This window comes from Alligator sinensis, unplaced genomic scaffold (assembly GCF_000455745.1).
Source record: "Alligator sinensis unplaced genomic scaffold, ASM45574v1 scaffold1914_1, whole genome shotgun sequence".
Classification (NCBI taxonomy): domain Eukaryota; kingdom Metazoa; phylum Chordata; order Crocodylia; family Alligatoridae; genus Alligator; species Alligator sinensis.
The window spans coordinates 14,577-23,863 of NW_005842804.1; the positions used below are offsets into that span (position 1 = coordinate 14,577).

The 9,287-nt window shown below is 37.5% G+C and overlaps 1 long non-coding RNA gene across 2 annotated transcripts in view; it reads left to right on the plus strand.

Annotated features, from left to right (window-relative positions):
* The first annotated feature begins 3,129 nt into the window (after window positions 1-3,129).
* The window catches only part of LOC112547914, a 75,757-nt gene continuing 69,599 nt past the window's right edge, over window positions 3,130-9,287 (plus strand). For both annotated transcript variants that reach the window (XR_003091693.1, XR_003091692.1), the window contains exons 1-2: window positions 3,130-3,225; window positions 8,587-8,673. This is a non-coding gene — a long non-coding RNA (uncharacterized LOC112547914). The remainder of the gene's footprint in view (window positions 3,226-8,586; window positions 8,674-9,287) is intronic.

Genomic DNA, 9,287 nt, shown 5'->3' on the forward strand with positions numbered 1-9,287 from the left:
TAGCCTTATTTTATAAAATGGATCTTTTAGCACCGCATCAGATTTTCTTGATTCCAAGTGATTTTGATTTCAGTAATGGAAAATTGCTTCCTACATAGTTTAGACTTATTGAAATTTTAAGCAACATTTGAAGAAATGCTGTTGTAATTAAGCAGGTTGTACGTGATATACAGTTTCATTTGAGTAGCGTGGGAAATGTACAATTTACTGCAGTTAGCATCCCGGGTTATTGTTTTGTCTATCCCTGTATGCCTAAAATGTCACTGGTTACTGACTGTTTCATCATTAGTCTCTCTGTACTTCCCTTCCTTGATCTTGGGTCCAACCAACTACAAAGTAGACATTACCAGATTGAGTGTGGCTAAAAGTCCATGGGTCAGTGTGGTGCTCATCACTATGGGGCGTGACTGGCAGAGTATAATTTTAATATAGTCTTGTATTCTTATATAAGATTTTGGACATCAAAACAGAACAGTTCTTTTCACTAGGCATTGATAAAGAATAGCTGAAGAGTTTCTTTCATTATCTTCTTTGTATATCCATAGCATTAACAACTAAGTCACTTAGACCTTGAAACGCGAACTGAGCTATTATAAATACTTCAAAGTTTTGGACCACGTTAGTATTTTGTATGGTTTTTGGGTGAGTTTGGCTTTTTACTAAAGCCTTGCATTTTGGCCTGTAGGCCCACCACAGCTTCCAGCTGGGACCTGGGACCTGGGGCCAGGCAATAAGAGAAACCCTGGCATTTCCTAGCAAGTTCGCATAGCAGTCACAGGCATAGCTTTTGTGCATTAGAAAACTACTGTGTCCGAGTGCAGAGCTGGTACCTGAGCACACACAGAGCGAAGGCAGCTGCCTTTCCAAGTGTCTGATACCACCCAAATTTAGCTTTGATTTGATTCAGGGCCATTGCGATAGTTAAGGTGGGTATATGCCGGTTGCCTAGCCTGCTGGCTGAGGAACTTCTCGGCTAGTTCTCACAAACAAAACAGTCTTTTAAACCATCAAAACAAGGGGAAAAAAAGGAAAAAAAGCCTGTTGTCCTGTCCCAATACTGGGAGTGGAACTCCACTGGTCCCAGCACAGCAGTGCAGCCCCTTTGTATAGCAGGTGGTTCAGGCCACAGTTTGCTTCTCCACTCTTGCTACTCTTCTGGGAGCTTTTCAGAGCTCCTAGCAAGACACTCTGCCTGTCCAAATGTTCTGCAGTGGGGCTTTCTCAATAGGGCTGACCATTCCCTCTTATAGGGACAGGCTGCCCTGCTACAGTGGTCAAAAGGCTACCGTTCAAACAGTTACAAATGACATGTCATATAAGAATAATTTGGACAAAATATGTACAAATTTAGATTTTTAGTAACAAACACGTTTATTCAAAGATAAATACATGAACTTAACTTTTGTCCCTAGAAAAGACAAATTAATGCATTCCAGATTTGTATAACGTATATTATTATTAAATTACCAAATTACATGCACAATTACATTTTTTATTAAGCAAGATATAATGCTGACAATGTTACAATAATGTTATAAAGTATAACAAGTTTTTAACTTTAACAGCAACACACACAGTGCCTCTGATACACAGGGGACTAATTTTAAAAGTCAGGGCATTCAGTAATTGAAAAGGAAATTATACAATTAGTCACTTGAGTAATTTAAACATGCACATAAGTATCCCAACTGTGTTGATACTAGCTTTTAGTCAAATTTACTAGGGCTGCTTAGACTTTATCACTCTAATTATGCTTGCTTTGTATCAGACTTCGGCGTGCAGAAACCCAGAATTATCTGACAGAGGTTTTTTGTAAATGTTGCATTATTATACTGTATGTTTACTGCTGCAGACATTCACAAAAACGTATTCCAGTATTTTCCTCCTAACTACCTTAAACATATGTGATCAATAATATTGTATCACTGTTTCTCAGAACAAAAGAGGGATTTGAAGACATTCAAGTTTTATTTCTAGATCTGCTTCGAATTAAGTCTTTACAGCACAATGACTTGATCCTATCAACCCTCCATGTATGGGTATCCTATGTAAATTTAATGGACATTACACACAGGGAACTGTAGGCTGGGTCTTTATTGTACTACAAAATAAACCATAGGTTTACCATTTAAGGCCTTTTACATGGCAATATTTTATTGTGCCTCTAACAAGTTAGAAGAATTATTAGCTAAAATGGTTCATCTCAGTTCAGTGTACAGTTGCTTCCCATCATTTATTTATTAATTGCACCACTGTGCGGTATAAACAGAAACTAAAAAGATCCTTGTTCTGAGGAGCTTGCACTCTGCAAGACAGTGAACAGACGCGGGAGCACAAAGCCACAGCGAGACCCACAGTTTATCCACTCTATCAGCCTCACCAGCAACAAATGCCTTGTAAGCATCATAAAGAGCTGTATTAGTCTGAGGGCAGGCAGAACGCAGGGTAGAGATGCACTTCATAGACTAACTAATGCCGTACACTCATTTGTTTGTCAGCATCACGACAGAGAAGGAGAGCAGGAAGCTTCTCTCATGAATTGAGAAAGTGCAGCCGTGTTTGAAAATCAGTGATGAAGGCTGGCACAGCAGAAGGACAAGTTGCAATCTCAACAGTGTATACAAGATGTTTGTAGAAAATTTCTGTCAGCAGATAGTTAAACCATATACTAGGCATACCAGTAATACTAAATAGTTGGTCCAGAAACACATGCGGGATTTTTTTTTTTTGCATAGCATTAACCTTCAAAGAATGTGTTTATGTTACAAGATATAAAGAAAAGAAATACAGGAGAAACCTTTGCACATGAAGGCCATGAGCTCATCTCTGAATTTTCCTTTGTGAACAGCTATCTTGTTGAACTGGGTAGTGAAGAGGAGAGATTTAGTCCTTAATGTCAACATTTGGATTCTTTCTTTATTAAAACAGTTATTTATATTTTTATTTATTGTTACGAGTGTACAGTGAGCATAGGGAATGGATGGGTTGTAATCTGAGTCTTTTTTTAGATATACTAGAAATAATAAAAAAAACCCTCTCATAAATATACAGCTTAGATAAACACACATGGTTTTTCATGTTTTGGTGTGACATTTTGCATCTTTTTCTCCCTTAGAGCTGTTCAAGGTGATCACGTTTCTCACATAGGGATGGAAACTGAAGTAGATGCTTCTTAATGTTTGTTCAAGATAAAGATGCACATTGTGGCTGCTGCTCTATAAAAAGGTGAGAAAACAAATAAGAACAAGTGTTAATTCATGTACACAGATTTTGCATCTGCACAGCAGGTGAAAATGCTGCATTAATGCTAGAAATGTCCATCCTGCTGTGTAGTTTTCCTGCCTTATTATTACTTCAATTTTTTGGTCTCAATTGAATGCACCATACTTATTTGCATGTTATCACACTGGATCCCTCTATTTCCAATTATTCATTTGAAAACCATATTTGCTTCAAATTGGTCTCTATAAAACAATCAAATTAAAATAATTGTTTTAACAATGTGGTGGGTTTTGGTGTGTGCACGCGCATGCATGTAAATTCTTAATTTGGAGGGGGTTATCTCTTAATTACACACAGAAGTAACATTAAAAGAACATTGTTACAGTTATGAAATCAAGCACTCATAAGTTAAAAAATGCCAGAGTTAAGGTTTTCCGTTCAACTTTAAGTTGACCCCCTTGTGCATATGCGTTTTCATTTTAATTACATGATCCTTGAGTAATTACATAATTACTGTTTCCTTCCACAGAATCCCTGCCTCATTCAGTGTGCAGGATGAATGGTGAAAGGAGTAACTGAGAGCAATAGCAGGTGGCAGGATGTGAGGGGTCAGCAATCTATTGGTATCCATAGAAGCTGGTATAAAGCTAAACTTGTTTCTACTCTACATTGCAGTCACTTCTGCAGTTGCGCTTCCCTAATTTGTCTTGGTCACATAGCTTAAGAAGTTTCATACTGGTTTGAAGGTTATTTTCTGGTAGGACACATGCTGATTATGTGGATTTTTCTCTACCTTTGAAGTCATATTTGCAGATTCAGTATGAAAAAATATATTATCAGTTTTTATTGGTATCTCCCAAATTCATATTAATGGATTTTAAGGCTGGAGGGGACCATTAGATCATGTAGTCTGACCCCTTGTGTACCACAGACCATTAATGTTCATCCAGATACCTCTGTATTGAGCCCATCAGTTTAACTGTGACAGAATTCTTTGTTCCAGAAAGAACCTTGAGAGGGATTTTTCCCATGATAGTTCAGATGGTTTATCACCCCCTCTGTTAAAAATTTGTGCTTAATTGCTTATTTTAATTTGTTTGTTTTCAGCTTCCCAGTGGTACAATGAAGCAGGGAAAGGGTATGAAAATATAGAAGCGGCTGCAGTTCTGGGTTTTGTTGTTTCGTTGTTTTTTTTTTAATGGAGGAGCATCACAATATTTTGTCCTCATTATTATTCTTGGGTTGGATCTTAGCCAACCATCCAGGCCCCATGTATAGTTTCTGTCATTAAATCATACCGCATCTGCAACGTCATATTCTATGCAAAGACAGACTAGGCTAAAATATTGCTGCATCAAATCATTGCAAAAGCTCAAGTGTGAACCTGAATAGGAGTATTGTACTGTAAAGTCCTTTTCTTGGGTGGGATACTCATGTCATAATCAATACAAGAGTAAGAGGCTATGTTACCTTAGTAGTGATTGTTTGCATGATAGTCCTGCCTACGTCACTATGACTGTTTGTGGGTCTGTGAAGATGTCTGGTTTTAGGTGTTTTCTCCCCACCAGTATTCAGGCTTAGAATGGGAAAAAACCCTCGAATAGAGTGCTTTATTTAAGAATGGGAGGGAAGGGACTTAGTCTTTTGGGTTAGGCACAAGGCTAGGGCTTAGAAGATCTGTGTATAGTTTCAGGCCCTGTCACAGTTTTGCTGTGATCTTTTCCACAAATATCTGAGCATCAATTCACAAACTTCTGCTTGTATTTTATATCCCCTCTGCCTGCCTCATCTAGTAAAATTGTAAACTGTTTGGGGCAGGGACTCTGCCCCAAATGCTCACTATACATTTTTACAATGACTACATCTACTAGAGCCGATCTAATAGTTACTGTTATATGAAATAATAGTATCTCTTCTTATGTGCTAAACTTTCTGAAAATTAGAATACAGAAACGTGTGAGGTTGCAAATAGACAAGATTTTCCATTGGGCATAGTGCATATTATGAGTTGCTATAAAGATTTGTATACTTCATAATTCTGAAGTCATGGACATTTTTTTTTTTTATTCTGGTGGTTGATCACCACTTCTTGGTTTTTCTTTGTTATTGTCTCCTACACTGCTTTCTCTCCTAAAGTATAATGTGGGAAAGTCTTCTTCCCACTGTGAGAACTACAAGGTAAACAAAATTAAGTCGTCCAAATAACTTGGTTCTTTGCTTTCACTCTCTGCAAAAATTCCCACCCATTCCTTTCCTTTCATAAGTGAGCCTGATGTGCATACCATTTTAATCCAGAGTTTCAATGAAATATTAAAATAATTCTGTTTTGGACATTATGCAGAACTGGGAGAATGTGGACCTATCTATTCTATTAATACTGGATAATCCTTTGAGAGGGCCAAGCAAATGGAGTATGTGAAGGAAAATGTTTAAAAAACATGGCAAATGAGTGCAGATAGAAGAAAGTAGCTAACATATAAGGAAAGATGAGCATCCCATCAGTCATTTTAAGTTTCTCTTTCAGACTATTATATCTAATGCTCATATTTCTTGCAATTTGTTTTTCTTATGATTCTTGATATTTTACTTGACACATTTGGATGCCTAGTTTGTACTTTTTGTATAGCTGAATCACAAAATGGGATTTTTCTTTTACAGTTTAATGCAGCACAGTGATCTAATGGTGCGCTGGCAGATCAGTAAAGTGTTGTTATAGTCAGGACAGTGAGTGTAAAAATTGCATCATTGAATCCTAGATTTATTCTCTTTTAATGATTCCAGGAAAACTGTGTAGTTTACAACCTAAAATTTGACTTTTCTAACTACTGACTCCATTTAGTGTCTGAAAATACAGCATTTTTCTTTCTGTCTCTTCCATTATCATCAGTAAAAGGTTCTGCAGTTAGAGCTAGTGAATGTTTCTGAATATAGCGTGCAAGCCAGAATAGACACCAGGCTATTTTCCCATATACGTATTGCCTCCGCACAGATAAAAAGAGGAAAACTTGTTTTGATCGGTGCAGTAAGCTAGAAATGACTCAGTAATGCAAAAAACGTAAGAAAAATCACTTTGAATATCATTACTTTTCTAATCATAACTATAGTTTGAAGGGTGCTTTAAACAGGAAGGTAATTTGGCTTCTAGATACTACATAATACAGCTAAATCAACATAAACGGCAAAACCTCTCCCAGGGAACAATCTGTGTGAACCTGTCATATTGCAAAGATTTACATTTGTCTAATTGCAACCCAGTCTAAAATCACTGGGTCCAATCTTGGCGTCTGTTGTAGCTTATTTATATTAGTTTCCTGATGCCGAACTAACGCAAGCCAACCTGCCATGTACCTGAGTTCTCTCCCAGCCCCATGCCATCTCTCATGGGCTTCCACCATGGAGGCACTGTGATTGGAGCCTAGTCCATTCCGATGATCCCCAGCTGCCTACCAGTTCCTGAGTGCCTTATCCAGATTGCCGAATTTCAAGTAGCTTTGAGCTGCTCTAAGTTACTCTGGGGACCAAGCCAATGATCAGATTACATCACACACACCTCTCCCCTCTCTTGCACTCAGTGCTTACTGGGTACAGCTAAGAATCTGGGCTAATATTTTTAGGCATTGTCCTTCAAGATCCTCTTGTTTTTCTTGTCTTAACTTCCTGTTCTCAAAAGACCCTGAATCATAAGGATCCCCCTGCTAGAAAGCTAGAACTTATTTTTCATAGCTAGCCTTAGCAATTCTGAACAGATTTATTATAGTGCGATGAGGCATTGTGAATTGCCAAACTTTTAGCTTATCTGCCTGGGCTGATAGAGCTCAGGATGACACAGCTGTGATCTCCTGTTTCATTAAGGTCTTATAATGACCCAGAATCTGTCACTGAGTATCCAGTGTACTTTACAGAGTAATAGTGGAAATATAAGGAGAGTAATGGCAAAAGAAACATGCCACTGTTTTCAGTTATAACTCACATGCAAGGGTGGCTTGCCTATTACAGAAATTAGAGGTGGAGATGCAGCCATTAGCTCTGAGTAAATCCATTTTATTTCATGGTTGTAAAGAGCATGAAGCTGGACTGTTCTCAGTGGGGCAGATGACAGAACAAGGAGCAATGGGCTTAAGTTGCAGCAAGGGAAGTTGAGGTTAGATATTAGTAGGAAGAACTTTCTCATGAGGAGGGTAGTAAAGCACTGGAACAAGTTACCCAGAGAGGATGTGGAGTCCCCAGCCTTGGAGGTTTTTAAGACTTGGCTAGACAAAGCCTTGGCTGGGATGATAATTTTCTATGATTGTGTGATTTTTAAAACTTTTAATGACTTTTGTTTACTGTGGAATGAAACTTCTGGGGGCCTGGAAAGAGGGCAGATTGTTGATATTAATGGCTGATATGTACTCTTCTGATTTACTGAATATTTGATCTTCAGCTTACTTATGGCCATCAGTCAGAAGATGGAAATTTGAATCCAACATATCCTATTCTGAATTAGGCTTTAGGGAACACAATATAGTTTATCCTTTTTTATGGAATGGAACACAGTACAAGAATTGTAATTTTTAACTATGTTCTGTCTAGTTAACAACTATGCAGTAGCATTATTCGTAGAAGCTAATTGACTATTCTGCTTTCCTTTTAGAATTCACAACATCTGAACTATGCAAAAAATCAAGCAGTTTTAATGTATACCTGCATGTGGGATTTCCTTCATGACAGCACCTCATTAATATTTATTTTGAAATATTCGTTTGGAGGATGAAAAATTAATCTCTTACCTGGACTTTAGATCTTTTGTTCCTCAACTGACACCAGGAGAAATTGAATAGTACTTGCCATCAGAAACTTAATTGGGCTGAATGTTTAAAAAAAATCTTTTTAACTGCCAAATCTTTTTTTTGTCACGTGACAAGGAAAGAAAGTGGCAAATAGCCTTCCTTTATATGTTAATAGCTTCTGTTACAGAGCTCTCACTTTGTCATGGAGCTATGGGCATTTTCACTTGATGCTGGAAAGCAATTAGTTCACATTCACATTTGAAAGCAAAAAGAATTTTGTTTTAAACCAATCAAATGGATGGACTTGTGTATGCTGATCCAGCAAGTGATATGTATTTAATTGTTTTGAAACTTCAAGTTTAGAAAATTTACTCAACTGAACATAACTACTACATGCATGTTCCTATTGACTAGAAGAGTTAGGAACGGTCTGCTAATGACACATGGTGCATTTCATGTTCTAGGTTGCACCTGTGCTTATTAGCTAGTCAGGTGACTGAGATATCCAAATGAGACGCTGGAGAAAATTGTGCTTGCTTCAGAATTATTAAAGTGATTGGTCTTATCACTGTCATCTTTTATTTGTTTAATATAGTTTCGGCTGTTGTTAAGGAAGATCCAAATGAGTACCTTTCAGCTGTTCAATACACATTGGAATATTTGACCGTGAGCACAAGATCTGGTTAGTATGGGTTAAAGTATTTATCCAAAGCAAAGTAAGTTGTATCAACAAGAGAAGAATCAGTGTTGCCAGATATATTGTCAAAATAGGTTTGAGATATTAAATATAAGGTGAGCCTTCAATACACAAGTAAACTTTGGAAATTTAGATTAAAATCTTGATTTATTCAGAAGCAAATATGACTCTGAGTCTTATCCAAGGTTTCACTGGACCTTTCACCAAACCACAAAAGCATCACAGAAATATGCCTAGTTTAGTAAAGTTGTTATTCTGTCTAAGGTTCATACAGTTATTAGCATCTTTTGCATATCTCCATTGTGATGCAATGGCAAAGCTCTGAGAGGAGCAAGGAGCAGCTGCGGAATTGTAGGCAAGCCTAAGGAGCTGCAAAAGGTAGTTAAGGTAGCAATATGCCCCTGCTTTCAAGAGTTAGATGAGGCAACAGTATGTGCCTACTCTTCTTGTAGCCGTGTTAAATGATTTTTTTAACGTTACTGAGCCAGTCTTTCTCTTAGGAACAGATATTTTGGGAATTAAGCTACTAGTGATATTATATGAACCTTATGTTGGACATGTTGGAGCTGTATCATTTAACTTCCATTTATTCAAAGGGA